The sequence below is a fragment of the Dioscorea cayenensis genome, unplaced genomic scaffold (genome assembly GCF_009730915.1).
Source record: "Dioscorea cayenensis subsp. rotundata cultivar TDr96_F1 unplaced genomic scaffold, TDr96_F1_v2_PseudoChromosome.rev07_lg8_w22 25.fasta BLBR01000492.1, whole genome shotgun sequence".
Lineage (NCBI taxonomy): Eukaryota > Viridiplantae > Streptophyta > Magnoliopsida > Dioscoreales > Dioscoreaceae > Dioscorea > Dioscorea cayenensis.
Window position 1 is genome coordinate 10,836 of NW_024086883.1, and position 15,748 is coordinate 26,583.

At 40.7% G+C, this 15,748-nt stretch overlaps 1 non-coding gene across 1 annotated transcript; it reads right to left on the reverse strand.

The window, feature by feature from the left end:
- Nucleotides 1-6,449: 6,449 nt before the first annotated feature.
- On the reverse strand, nucleotides 6,450-6,555 carry LOC120254556. Its single transcript, XR_005534658.1, has one exon. It is a non-coding gene; the product is annotated as a small nucleolar RNA R71 (small nucleolar RNA).
- Nucleotides 6,556-15,748: the final 9,193 nt, after the last annotated feature.

Here is a 15,748-nt window from a genome sequence, read left to right on the forward strand (position 1 = left end):
TTGTTGTTGTCATGGAACATATTACAAGACCTATGGATCCAGTAGTGTGTAGAAAACTTTGTTGCATGGTTTAGTATCTAAATAACTCTTAAACTTTCACGTACTAGAATTTTTTATTGTTATTAGTGTTGTTTCCTTGTGTATTTGTGAACCTCTATATTTTCTGTATCCTACAGTAGTTGTTGTTGTTGTTGTTGTTATTGTTGTTGTTATTACTATTGTTGAATTTCAGGTGTATTGATCAGCCTGGCAGCATCCTGAGGGTTGAGTGGTGGGGTATCCCTCCTCGGGATTGCTGCGGTGATTGTCGCGTCCCGTGGGCCCACAGGTCGAGTGTAACAATTTTATTGGTATTAGAGCTGTTGGTTTAGATTAATAGCTACACCTTGTTCTTGTCTTTGACTATCTTCTGTAGTAACTAGTGGATCCAGTTAGAGTTAAGCATGTAGCATTGTTGCATGGAGAAATTAATAGCTTGTAGTAGTGGAGCGGTTGCTGCTGTTGTTGAGCTTACTACTGTGCCGCCTAGAGGTGGATGACATGGAGTGCCATATCCACCGTCTTCTCCTTTACCGCCTAGGCAGGAGCCCAATTCTAGACATGCACCTGCCGTAGCAGCGTAAGTGCATGATCCAGGGGTACCTAAACCTGTGCCCCAGGTCCTAATACTCGATTTAGCTCTGTCCCGAGAGGCGATACAGGCCTTCAGAGCTTATTGAGACAATCACGTCCGGCAGCTGACCTATCCAGAGTTCAAAGACTTCATGAACTATTGGAGCATGTATGGAGGGTCTGTACTGATTGCTTAGCCACCTGTATTAACACTATCCCAAATGTAGTCAGTTGCCCTAGTCCCTACAGATGACAGTAGGTCCAGCCAGAGTTTGTTCCTGTCTAAGCTCTTGAAGGAAGCCCGCCAGTTAAGCTGCAGTTCCTTTGATGGCAAGAGCGATGCCATGGTGGCCAAAGAGTGGCTAAAGTGGGTAATAGCTACTTTCGACGATATGGTTCTAGAAGAAGAGTTGAGGCTCAAGGTCGCTACGAGGTTACTTGAGAACAGTGCCAGAGTTTGGTGGGAAAGTCTGAAAAGCCGTTCCTGTGCTGTTTTGAGTTGTTCAGATTTTTAGAGGGAGTTTAACGAGGAGTACTACACCCATTTCCATAGAAACCAGAAAAGGCAGGAATTCATGCAGTTGAACCAGAGTAGCAGATCTGTGACAGAGTATGAGACAGAATTAAAGGACCTAGCAAACTTTGTACCCGAACTGGTAGGTTCTGAGGAAGTTCTGTGTTCGAAGTTTGAGGCCGGATTGAATCTCACAGTCCGGGAGAGGATGGCAGTCGCAGGAAACGAAAGCTTTAAGGAAGTAGTTCAATTGGCCCTTCAAGCTAGAAAAGTTGGTTCTGGAAGGCAGACAAATCTGAGAAAGCATTAGTAAGAGAAGAGGTGATGGAATGAGTCAACCCTCTATGAAGAGCAGAGATGAGAGTTCGTCTAGTGGTGCACCTTCAGTTTGTTTCTTCAGGGTTCCATCGGCCTAGACTAGTGGACAGCAGAGTTCAGTACCTTCAGGCAGTGTCAGGTACAGGATTAGCAGGAACTATGCAATAGTGTTGGAATTGTCATAAGTTCCATGAAGGACGGTGTCGAGAATCGCTCAAATGTTATCAGTGTGGACAAACGGATCACATCAGGACGCAGTGTCCAATGTTGACTCGTGGAGACACTGCTCCAGGACTTAATCCAGGTCATTTTACTCAGTCTAGAAGTTCACAACCTGCGGCTCAAGCACAGACCTCCGCTACTAGATCCGCAGCAGTGAGTAACACCCCTCAGGCAGGAGAATCACGCTCATAGACAAGATCTCAAGCCAGGATCTTTGCCCTGACTAATGAAGAGCCCAAGTGTGAAACGAACATGATCACAGGTACAATATCTATCTTTTCGTTTGATGCATGTGTATTGTTAGACTCTGAGTAATAGATTTCTTTTGTCAGGTAAGAAGGAAATTTCGAGGGCGAAATTTTCTTAAGGGGGGTAGAATGTTATAACCAGTTTTTACTATAGATTGAACTAGCCCATTTCTATAGATTTTTCAGCCCAATACTATAGCGGTCTGGTTCAATAGTAGTCTGGTTCTGTAGCGGTCTGGTTTCATAATAGTCTGGTTTTGTAGCAGCCTGGTCCTCTACTGGTTTGTTACTGTAGCAGTCCGTTATTGTAGTATCATGAATTGTTTTTCTCTAAAAGCATTTCTTCCTTTGTTCTTCTTCTTCCATAGTTTGGCCGAACCCTTCTCTCATCCTAAAATGTTTCCGGTGAGGTTTTCCTGCGAACCAAATGTCATTTCCCTTCCTCCCTCACTCTTGAACTTGGTAAGCTTGGATTTAATGTTTTATACCGGATTTTCATATTGTATTTTATTGTTTTTAGATTTTTTTTTAAACCTAGATTTCTCCATGGATTTAGTTTTTTAATTGCTCAAATTGAAACCATTGTCTTGTTGTTCATGTATGAGAATGTTTGTGAAGAAATTTCTTGAATTGGTGTTGTATATTGGGAGAAAATCATAATATAAAAGGCGGTTTTACTGTAGCTAAAACCCTCAGGAATTGGTGTTTTATTGTTTTACTGTTTTTTAGTTGTTTCTTTGATTTCTTTGGATTCGAGTGAAGCTAAAACCCTCAGGAATTCATTGGCAACCTTTAGACCTAGCTTTGAGCTAACCCTAGGATCGAATTAGGGTTCTTTGTTAGAAAACATAGGGTTTTTCTTGTGTGTTTTGTTTTATTTGCTAATTATTGTTGTGTTTTATTATACTTTGGCAAGGAGAAGTCTTGGCTCGAGGCAAAGATTCAGCCGAGGAGTAGCTAGCTAGGAAGACAAATCGCCAATTCGGTGAGTAGAATTGTTGAGCATTGCTTTAATTAGAAGAATGCCAATAATTAGAGATGAATATACACACATGTATATTTATATATATATATATATATACATATCATGTTTTAAGTAAGTTTTATTTATTTATACTTGTTTGGAATTTTGGTGGATGATAGTTATTATCGAGAAAATCTTGGATGTCTCATTTGGCTTTTGATTTGTTACTGTTCGATTTGTGATTGTTATATATATATATATATATATATATATATATATATATAATATCCATGAGTTTGTGAAATCCTTATATTGTATGAAACTTAAGATTTGTTGTGGAAATCATTGATTTTGTGAAATCTAAGGCTTGAAACTCATTTTAAATGGTTGAAAGGAAATGGTTACCATGTTGTTTCTTGTGTGGGATTTGTAAATTAAATTGTGTTAAAAGCTTGAGCTTTCCTCGTGTTTTATCTTGTCCTAGTACAATGGTCGAGGTGTTGTTGATTGATGAATATGGATGACTTTTATACTCCGAGTATAGTTATGTTTATTGTGGTGACTGTATGGTGATATTCTACTGAAGTAGGCGGTTTCCACGGCCAGCCTGTTGAGGTGCCGTGATGACTGGCTGATTACTACGATGGCCAGTTCAGGTGGGAGTGTAGAGCCCTGACTTGATATTCATCAGGTAGCCGGAGTCACCAACCGGTGAACTGATGGGACAATGTCAAGGGAATGAGTACCTTGATAGTTCTAAACCTAGCCATGGCTGCGGCGAAGGTTTAGAGAATTTTCTAGACCACGTTATGCTGGGTGAGGGTTGGGTATTGTGCTGATTTCTTAAAACCATGTTTTGTGGTTTTGGTGTTGTAAACCTTAGTTGTGGTAAAAATGGTTTCCTTGGTATTATTTTGTTATTTTAATCCTTTTGAAGACTTCTATTATATGTGTTAATGTTTCTAAACTAGTATTGTTTTGGTAAAGCTTTTATTTTGATGTTTTATTATTGTTATTACTGTTGGTGTATTTTCTACTAAAGTTGTGCTAACCTCCCCTCACTGAGTAACTTGAGTTACTCATCCCTCTTTCTTCCTCCCAGTCTGTTGCAGGTAGTAGGTGTGACTGTGTGGTAGCGTACTGGGCATTTACTACTGTTCAATCTTCTGTTGTATTTTCTTCAGTTCATGTATGTTGTTGTTGTCATGGAACATATTGTAAGACCTATGGATCCACTAGTGTGTAGAAAACTTTGTTGCATGGTTTAGTATCTAAATAACTCTTAAACTTTCACGTACTAGGATTTCTTACTGTTGTTAGTGTTGTTTCCTTGTGTATTTGTGAACCTCTATATTTTCTATATCCTACAATTGTTGTTGTTGTTGTTGTCGTTGTTGTCGTCGTCGTTGTTGTTGCTGTTGTTGTTGTTGTCGTTGTTGTCGTTGTTGTTGTTGTTGTTGTTTTTGTTACTATTGTTGAATTCCAGATGTATTGATCAGCCTTGCTGTGTCCTGAGGATTGAGTGGCGGAGTATCCCTCCTCGGGATTGTTGCGGCGATTGTGCCGTCCCGTGGGCCCGCGTGTTGGGTGTGACATCTCCCCTCATCTCCTAGTGTAGGGGCTTGTAGAGGACAAGGAAGCCACCTCTTTTGTAGCATCGGTGGAAGTTTTCCACGGCTTGTCACTCCGCGTTCATCACTCGAGGGAGTTTTATGTTGCTTTATTTGATTGTTTTTATGAATTTGAGCATGTATTTTATTAGCATGAACAACTAAACCCCAAGGTCACTAGATGTTGGTGAACCTTGTGGTGAACTTGTGTAGTTGGATGTTTTGATATATTGTTTTTGAAATTGGTGTGTTTGAGATTGAAGCTTAGTGTACTTTGATGTATTGGCATACATAAGAAAATTGTATGCCAATTTCTAGGTTTTAGTTGGTGATGTGACCAACGGCCTAGTACTAGACACACTTAGCATGGAAGGGATTCTTATACAAATACACCGTGACCATCGGGTATTTTATTTCCCTCCAACATTAGGGTTGGACCTAGTTTAAGTTTCAGCCCTAATTAGAAAAGTTTTCACTTTTAATGCAATCATAGGAGGATTTGGTTGGAAGAAATTCTGTATCAATACCTGATAAGTGTCTAAATGTAGGTGTTTTCATATATATATATATATATATATCGTATTCACTTTGCATGTATTGTGGATGATTACTTGTTAATTATATGCTTAGGTTATTTTGAGGTTTAATCCATTGTTTTCATGCTAAGTGGTACACTAAGGAGAAATCCGTAGCTCTTTTATGAGTGATGCATGTAGATGTGACTTGCTCGCTTGTATTAGATCTTGAATGGATTAGAAGGGGATACATGTATCATCACGCCGAGAAATTGTGTGTTAGTAGCCCTCCATGTTAATGTCAAGCCGAAGAAGAGTAGGTTTACTACTATTTGAGATTTCCTTGTACTTAATGCAATCGTAGGAGCATAGATTTGGAAGAAATTCCTATCAATGTTTGTATGGGATTAGGGTTCAATCGCCGAGAAATTGGGGTTATTCTAATTTAGAAATCTCTTTGCCCAATTTACCCTTGCATCTCTTGATCATCATCCATGTTTCATGATAACCCCCCAAAGGGGTTCCACATCCATAGGCCTTTGCATTACATTGATTCTCTTGCTTGCTCATTGCTTGCTCTCTCTAATTTGTTGGAAATCTTGTTTTAGTTTTAATTGCATCTAGTAGAGTTAATTCCTCACTTAAGATGTCAGGTTAGATAATAGTTCGAGAAGGAGTAATATGAGATCCTTAGCCCTGTGGAATACAATCCTCATGTCTTCACATGAGGTATTACTTGGCGATCTTGTACACTTGTGGGGAAGCAATCAATTTTTTCACGCCATTGCCGGGGACACTTTAAGGAATTCTAGGAAATGTTTAGATTATTACTCTAGCCATTTCATTATTTACTCATTTTTTTATCGTTATTTTTCTTTTCCTTTGATCTTAACTTTCTACCATTTTTCTTGGTTTTGTAAGGTACTGTGCATGACATGTTCAAATCCATCGACCTTGATTACATCGGATAGTGAAATTGAATGAACTTTCCATCGGAGATTGAGAGAAGTTGGTGAAGGGTCGGGCACACAGAACATTGAAATTGAGGATAGAGAGTCTTCAATCATGGCCGAAGAGCGACACACTTTATCCGAATATGAAAGACCTCAATTCACGGGTGATGAGTTTAGTGTGCAAGCACCATCCATGGCATCCAACAATTTTGAAATTAAAGCAAGTACAATCGGCATGGTCCAGAACTCGGTTCAATTCAATGGTCTTGGAAATGAAGATGAACATGACCACCTTTCCCGGTTCCTCCAAATTTGCTCTACATTCAAGATTAATTGGGTGTCAGACGATGCTATCCGTTTGTGGCTATTTCTATTTAGCTTGAGAGATGGGGCATATCGTTGGCTTACATCATTATCTCCAGGATCAATAAAAACATGGAAGGATATGGTTGAGAAGTTCCTTGGGAGGTATTTTCCGCCAAGCAAAGCGACCAAGTTAAGACAAGAAATTTCAGGCTTTAAACAAGGGGAATCCGAAACATTGTTTGAAGCTTATGAAAGATTCAAGGATCTCCATAGAAGGTGCCCTCATCATGGTTATGCTTCATGGATACGAGTACAAATCATCTACAATGGGTTAAACTATGCTACTCGCAAATTATTGATGCCGCGGCGGGTGGATCCCTTAGCACTGATGAGGCTGAGCAATTACTTGAGTCTATGGCAAGCAATGAATCACATTGGGCCTCAAGAGGATCTTCATAAAAGACTACTGGGCATTATGAAGTGAGTAACAATGATGCCTTGGCCAGAAAGGTTGATGTGTTAACTCGAAAGCTTGATCTTCTTATGGCCAGTAGTCTGAGGTCAGAATCAGTGATGAGTTGTAGCACTTGCGGTGGTAGGCATGGTGCAGCCCAATGTCCTATTGCTAGCTCCTCTGTTGCTTCCATTGAGAATGTCGACTACATTGGGGAGCAATGAAATCAAGGGAACCAATATAGCTCAACTTACAATCCGGGGTGGAAGAACCACCTAAATTTTGCATGGAACCAAGGCCAGCAACAAAGAGTTGCAACACCCCAAGGATCTCAATTTCAACAACCAGGTTTTGAGAAGAAATTTACCACTGAAGAGGTTCTTGCCAAGTTCATGCTCAGTACTGATGCCAGGTTCAATAGCCTAACTAGTAGGATGGATGCACAATTTGGCAAGGTGAATGCTCAGCTCACTCAGCACGCCGAATAGTTCAGTGAGATAGGTTCTATTTTGAGAAACCTCCAAAATTCTGTAAAACCACTTGACCATCAAGTAGGGGAACTCGCCAAGGCAAATTCTAAACGTCCTTTAGGTTGTCTTCTTAGTAACACGAAAGACAATCCAAGGGAGCACTTGAAGGCCATTGCCATGAGAAGCGGGAGACAAGTGGAGACAAGGGTCGAAGTTGATCCAAGTGTCAAGGAAAGTGGGGTAGCCTTCGGGGAAGACCCAAAGCTAGTTGAAAAAAATAGTGAAGACAAAAATCAAGGAAGAAATGATAAGCCCCAACAACAAGGATCGTCAAAATCATCCGAGTAGAAGCCTCCAATCCCTTATCCAACCAGATTGAGGCATGACAAGGAGGATGTTCACTTCAGAAAGTTCATCAACATTTTCAAACAACTAAATTTGAACATCCCAATAGTTGAAGCATTGACCAAAATGCCTAAATATGCCGAGTTTTTAAAAGAGCTCCTTACGAACAAGAGAAAGTTGGAGGAAAAAGGTATGGTTGCACGTATAGGAAATTGCTTGGCCATTTTAGAAAAGAAGCTCCCACAAAAGTTGAAAGATCCGGGAAGTTTCATTATCCCGTGCATGCTTGAAAGAGGAGTCCAAATAAATGCTCTAGCGGACTCGGGGGCTAGGATAAATGTCATGCCCTACACCATGTATTTAAAACTTGGCTTAGATGAGTTAAGTCCCACGAGGATGACCTTACAATTTGCTGATCGATCAACAAGAAACCTCGTGGGATTGTTAAAGATGTGATTGTCCGAGTGGACAAATTTGTCTTCCCAGTGGATTTTGTCATCATGGACATCGATGAGGATGTTGAGACACCATTGATTCTTGGCCGACCATTCCTTAGCACCTCAGGTGCCCTAATTGATTTGAAACGAAGGAAATTAATGTTAAGAGTCGGAGAAGAGGAAGTGGTGTACGCTTTGCCGGCTTCTATGAAATATTCTTTAGATCATGATGACACGCTTTACTTCATTGATGAAACTGATAGGTTAATTTCTGACTATGTGCAGGAGGTGCTCTCGATAAACCCTTTGGATGAGTATTTGGGAGAGTTGGGGAATGAACAATGAGAAGACCCTTACTACCACCCTCAAATTCATAACGTGAAGCAACCAAAAGAGAAGGTATCCTGTACCAATGCTATGGAAAAAGGGGAAAAAGAATCATTTGTGAAGAAAGTGTGGAGGGAGATTCATGGGAGAAAAAAGAAAGGTACCAAGCTTCATCACCGCACATCTCAATGAGGGAAGGTAAATTTTTCACCCTTCTCTACTCATGAACAATTCGAGGTCTTTTCAATGTTATCACTGAATTTGCCGGGAAGAAACAACACTGCAAGGGAAATTGGGGTGGTTTCAAACTCTTTGAACCCCCATGAGGTATGTGATGAGGTATGTCAGGCTCGTGACGTTAAACAAGCACTTCTTGGGAGGCAACCCAAACATTCGGGGGTGTTTTATTGTATTTTTTGTATTTTAGGTCTTAGTCCATTTCACTTTTCGTATTTCTTAGACTTGTTTGTTTTTGAATAATGTCATGCTCACACACTTGGCACATTGTTCTCATCAATTTAATTGTGGTTTATTTGTGCAACTTCTTGAGAAACTCATATTTTGATGTCATTTCATGTCCTAGATTGTCGTTTTCCTCATTTCATTCATTTTTGGAGTAGTCTTTGAGCTTGCCATATTATTTTTACATCATTTGATGTAGTATTTCGAAGTTTTGAGTGAGTTTAAAAGTCATACGGCCATCCTAGGGTGTATGAAGGCTGTCTGAGATGGACACAGAGCTAATCCAGTAGCTCTGTGCCGTCTTACACTGCCCCTAGATAGCCCTCATAAAGGGTCGTCTGGGACACGCAGAGAGCCTCGGCCGAGAGTGCCTCTCGGCCCATACGGGGCCGTATGGGCGCCATATGGGGCATTCTTGCCCCGTTAAATATCTTCTCTCTTCTCTCTCTTCCATTCTCTCATTTCTATCTTCCCTCCACTGGTTTTCTCTCTTCTTTCTCACTCATTTCTTGGCCAAATCTCCTTATTTTTTCTCCAAAAACGTCTCCCCATCTATTGGAGACTTCGATCTAGTGGTTTTCCTTGAGTTTAAAGCTTGTTTTCTCAATATTTCATCAGTATGCTTTTTCAATGCCATAGTTTCCTCTTTTTCATTTCTTGTGCATTCTTGGAGCTTTTGTGTGGAATATCTCAAGCATTTTTCTTGGATTGGATAATTTGAATGTCTTTGATGAATTTTCATACAAATTTATGTAAAACTTTTTCGATTCCAGGAATATAGGGGAAACTCTTGCCGTGTGAATAGTGACCATATGGCCCAAATACGGCCGTATGACCACAAAAATTTGATTTTTTATTGGTTTCTTCTATCTCTTGTATTTTATTTTGATTTATCTTGTATCCCTATAAGCTTGAACAAGATTTATCTTCATTGTAGGGATGCCTCACACTAAAAGACTCGCCTCCAAACACCCAAGAACCACCGAACCCTCATCTACACCAGATGTACCCTTCTTCAAGTTGGCCCATCATCGAGAGAGATATGATACCTTGAAGACAAAACTATTTTAGACGTTGTGTTACATCGATTGGGGGCTTGTGGAGAGCCTCGGGATAGAAAATCAAGTCAAGGAGTAGCTATCACATAATTGTTGGGATAAGCTTTTTTGCCTTTAATGAGCCAACCTTTCGCCAATTAACCTTGGAGGTTTTGAGTACTTTTGAGGTAGGACAAGATGCACAATCCATGCGGGATAGCAAATGTGTTACCATCCATTTCCAAGCTTTTAGAAAAACTCGTACTATGAACCGCTTGGACTTTGTCAAGTATTTGGGAATCTATGAGGATGAGTTTATAAATTTGATGCTTGGTGATGGTCTTAAGCTTGATTTCCCAAGTGATGTGAGCAGAAGCCGCTATTGGGCGACCTTGGCAGGTAGTGACCAGACCCGAAAAGCATCACACATGACAGACTCGGCACACAGATACATTCATGCTTTGATTGCTCGTTCTATTTAGGGCCGGGCTGATAGCAAGGGGGTGGTCATGCAGTCTGATCTTTACATGATGTATGGCATATTCGAGCCGCACCCTACTCATCTTACCCACCTTTGTTGCCGATGCATTGCTTCACCAGGAATCGTATGCGCGATTAGGGGCTATATTTGCTGGGCCTTATATGACTAGATTGATCTGTGGCATAGGTTTATTCGAGCAGACTCGAGGTATGACAATTGTAGGAGGTGCAGTACAACTTGGGAAGTCCCACATATGGGTGATAGGCTTGGTGGTGAGCGAGCGTGCGAGTAGAAGACCCACACGTCCCCGGGTCACTGGAGAGTCTAGTCAGCAAGAGACAGAGCACATAGGGTTAGAGCCTGAGGACACTCTTGTCCCTACCCTCGGCACTACATCATTACCTGATTTTGATACGAGACTTAGTGGGATTGAGGGAGAGATTCAGGTGTGCGTCAGGAGCAGTGCAAGATTCGTGGCCAGCTTCACTTCACTAGATCATTGAGGGATAGCGTCGACTTGAGGAGGATTTTCACGGTTTCGTCACCTCATACTATGGTTCATTCTCGCACACTATGACCACTTCTTTTGCCGCATGCCACAACCACTGGCACCAGATTGTGATGAGTAGCAGCCAGTTTGAGCATGGACACTCATTATCTACTTTAGTTTGCTTTGTTTTGTATTTTTGTATTTTGTTGAGTTGGCATGGTTCTTACCCTCCCGACTTGTGTTTTCAAACTTTATTTTCTTTTCATCTATGTGTTTTGTTGACTTCTCCCTAGTTTCTCCCTTGTGTTTGCATTGGTAAATTTTTGTGGAATGATGATGTCCCCTTTTTGCTTCACAGGGCATTGAGGGAATTCGGTGAACTTTCCTAATTTTTAGTGGTGGTCGGACGAGACATGTATTGCTCACCACACCTTTTGTCGAGTTATACCTCACGATGAGCACAAGTTGAACCTGGGAAGTTCATTTTCACCCTCCTATATTATTTTCATTGCTTGATCTTGCATGTTTTTCATGATTAGTGTACATTGAGGGCAATGTACAACATTAAGTGTGGGGATGGGTGTCTTTCATGTATTAGGACCATTTTTTGCATGCTAGTGTTACCTATGATGGCTTTGTTAATTCTTGAAAGATTCTTTTAGCTTAGACTAATGATTGATGTGAGTTACTGGTTTTTTATACTTTAGTGAATCCTGTTTTACCCCTAGTATTGTCATGTGCACTGAATTTTTTGTCGATGCCCTGGGAATAGCCAATGTGACTTCTCTAACTCTCTTGTATGATTAACACACTACTTTGAGTACTTGGCCTTAGAACACTAAGTTCTATCCTTCAATGGACTCTTAAGAAATTCTAAGTCTTGTTGAGTTAATCCTAGTTTTTTGTCATGTAGAGTACTCTGAAGATGTGATCTAGGGTGAATGTGGAAAAAATGATGAAATGAATGAAAAAGAGAGAAAAAGAAAGAAAATGAGTCTATGTCAGTATTCCTCTGCTACTGAAGCATAAATGCGTCTATGTAGATTGTAATCGAGTAGTTGGGTGGCTCTTGTGCCTAACCAGCATGTGCACCCTCCATTAAAATTTCAAAATGATGTTGGTGCAATCTACGTTAGTCGGACTCAAAAAAAAAAAGAAATGAATGATGAAATGAAAATAAAAATCCTCGTGATCTTTTTGAGTACCTACCTAAGGTTTTGAGAAGAAAGAGGATTTAGTTTCAAGATAAAGATATAGAGGGATCTTACTTGGCCATTGAAGTAGCACTTAATAGTTTAAGGCTTAGTATTATTTGTATGTGGAGTGATTAGCATCTAGAGCTGTACTGATTAAAGTCCTTAGGCTAGACCAGATCAGGACAAATGAGATATAAAATTCACTTACACGGCACAGAGATATAAGGGATGAGACATGATATTTCTTATTATTCTTATTGACTATAACTCAACATCTATGTATCATTATCCATTGCTTATGGAGTCTTATATTTGCTTGATGGCAGAGATAATGCATTTGGCCACCTTTTCAGTCTCTTTGATTTTCATGAGTTGTTTGCTTGGGGACAAGCAATGCTTAAGTATGGGGATATTTGATAAGTGTCTAAATGTAGGTGTTTTCATATATATATATATATATATATATATCATATTCACTTTGCATGTATTTTGTTAGGTTTGATGCCCGTTTTGGGCCTAATCATCTACTATTTACTTTGTAGGGCATAAGAAAGCCATGTAGAACAAGAAGATATCATTTAGCCAAAAAGACAAGAAAACAACAATTTCATACCACCCAGTATGGGGGAGATATGCACTGTAGCAGCGGGATGAAATTAAAGTTGTCTGCCCAGATTTTCATACCACCCCCATACCACCCACTATGGGGGTCGTATGCAGGCTGTATGGACCCCGTATACACCCTGTATGGAGCGCGAATCTAGATTATTTGAGTGCTATACAACCCCCATACAACCCCTATACGACCCATATGCCATGAGGGATATAAAAGTTGACTTTTAGGGCAGAACAAGGGACTTTTTTTGGACATTTTTTGAGAGACCACTTGAGAGACTTTGGGCGACCTTAGGAAGGAGAAGAACGACAAGGAAGCTAGGAGATCATTGAAGGCCAAGGTCCAATGCTCTCAAGGCAAGAAGGCAACATCATTCAAAGGGGAGATCAACCACGATTTGAAGGAAGGAGACCCGCTGCTAGGGGAAGCGTCATTCGGCATTCCTTTGTTGGGGGAAGCCTCATTCGGCTCATTCTCTATCTCCTCCTCCACCATTTCATCTAGGGAGTGTCATCTATGCTTTTGCTTTATGTTTTGCTTGATTGTGTTGTTTGTTGTGGGATGATGACACACTCGACCAACAAGGCCACCGGGTGTTAGTCAACCTAGTGGTGGGCGCTGCGTGGGGGAGGGGGAGGGGGGGTTATCATGTATTGTGGATGATTACTTGTTCATTATATGCTTAGGTTATTTTGAGGTTTAATCCATTGTTTTCATGCTAAGTGGTACACTAAGGAGAAATTCGTAGCTCTTTTATGAGTGATGCATGTAGATGTGACTTGCTCGCTTGTATTATATCTTGAATGGATTAGAAGGGAATATATGTATCATCACGCCGAGAAATTGTGTGTTAGTAGCCCTCCATGTTAATGTCAAGCCGAAGAAGAGTAGGTTTACTACTATTTGAGATTTCCTTGTACTTAATGCAATCGTAGGAGCATAGATTTGGAAGAAATTCCTATCAATGTTCATATGGGATTAGGGTTCAATCGCCTAGAAATTGGGGTTGTTCTAATCTAGAAATCTCTTGACCCAATTTACCCTTGCATCTTTTGATCATCATCCATGTTTCATGATAAGTCCCCAAAGAGGATCCACATCCTTAGGCCTTTATATTACATTGATTCTCTTGCTTACTCATTGCTTGCTCTCTCTAATTTGTTGGAAATCTTGTTTTAGTTTTAATTGCATCTAGTAGAGTTAAATCCATCACTTAAGATCTTAGGTTAGATAATAGTTCGAGAATGAGTAATAGCAGAACCTTAGCCCCGTGGAATATGATCCTCGTGTCTTCATACGAGGTATTATTTGGCGATCCCTTACACTTGCAGGGAAGCGATCAATACCCGTATTGGATTAGGAGTCAATTGCCATGACCATCAGGTTGACCTATCCCAAGATTCTCTTGGTCCAAACTACCAGTTGCTTATTAGTCTTAGCATCCTTCACATTGTAGTAGCCCTAGGTGAATCCACATCCGTGACCATTTTCAACCCTTCATTTTCACCCTCTTTTACCTCAACTGTAGACTCCGTCCTTGAGTTCTTTCTATTTCTTTTGTATTTTAGAGCACTCACTTAAACATGTAGGTTAAGCAACACGCAATGAGGAAGTAAGGGTAGCTCCTTGGGCCTGGGAATACGACCCTCTCGTGCTTGTACGAGAGGTATTACTTGACAACCCCGTGCACTTGCGGGTGTTCATAACCGATCATGTTCAGAAGTGTTTGGTTCAATTAGTGGAGTTTGTGGTTGTAAAGTAGCCTTTTTGATGTATTTTAGTATAAAAAGCGTAAGCATGCCTGTGTTTAAGCAATGCTTATACTTGTACACTTTTTAGGAGGGTTTTTGGCTTTTTTTGGTACAAAATTAGCCAATATGTAATGTGCATGACCTAAAGCATGCTTGTGCATAAGAGAGCATGACCATACTCTGAGACCCCTGCTCGTGCTGAGAACATTTCTCAAATTTCTATAATTTGCACATCCAAAAGTGGGCCTGTGTTTTTGCTAGCGAAGTCATGACGTGTTCTTTACTGTAGCAATGTTACTATAGCAGTGCACGGGGTGAAGTAGAGCCATGCTTTTTGTGAAGCACGGCAGTGCTTTGGCTTTTATATCCTCGATTTAAAGACACTCTTAGTCTTTTGTAAACCCTAACCCTTTACCCCTTCTGCACTCTTCTTCATCTCAATTCCATGTGGTTCTCTTGGAGAAGAAATTAGGTTTAGTAAATTCCTTGTTCTTCTAACTTTGGAGCTGAAGATTCATCCATCTTACATCTGAAAGTTTGAGGTAAGCTTCCATCTCCTTGCTTTTCCTTGTTGTTGATGGATGAATGACCTAGGGGTTAGATTATTGGCTTGATCCATGTTCATCTAACTTTGGAGCTGAAGATTCATCCATCTTACATCTGAAAGTTTGAGGTAAGCTTCCATCTCCTTCCTTTTCCTTGTTGTTGATGGATGAATGACCTAGGGGTTAGATTATTGGCTTGATCCATGTTCATCTTGTTGGTTATTGCTTTGAGAACTTGAGTATTTATTTTGCATTATTATAGCTTCTTTGATTGATGGTATCCATGGACCATTGCTTACTAGGGTTCTTGATAAACGCCTAAATGTATGTATTTTATATGTACTAATCGTGTATTATTTGTGAACATGTTAACGAATTGATGCCCGTTTTATGTCTAAATTGGTTATTTCGGTGTTGCGGGGTCTTAAATGAGTCAAACAATGCTCAAAAATGCAAATCGGATGAATTCGACATCAAAAAGCGGCATTTTTGGGGTCCCTGCATCGTAGCAACACCGTAGCGACACATCGCGAGGTGCCATTGTTCTTGCTTTCGCTGCCATTTGGTGGGAGTTTCCACGGGCTCCATGCGCGCATGGATGCCCGTGAGGTTCTTGCCGGGAATTCTCAAGTCTCGATATCAGTAGCAAAAACAGCTCGAGGGAAACACCGTAGTCGAGCAACGTAGTACCGCGAGGTTTTTGGGCATTTGGTCGTGAGCTTCACGGGCTCCATGCGCCCGCATGGAGCCCGCATGGGATCCACGGGGTATATAGCAGCTCGATCTCTTCTAGGGGCGGGGAGGAGTTTTTTTGGGAGAGTTCTTCAAGCCGACTTTTTACCGATCTTTGAGAGGCAAGATTACATGTTTTGGAG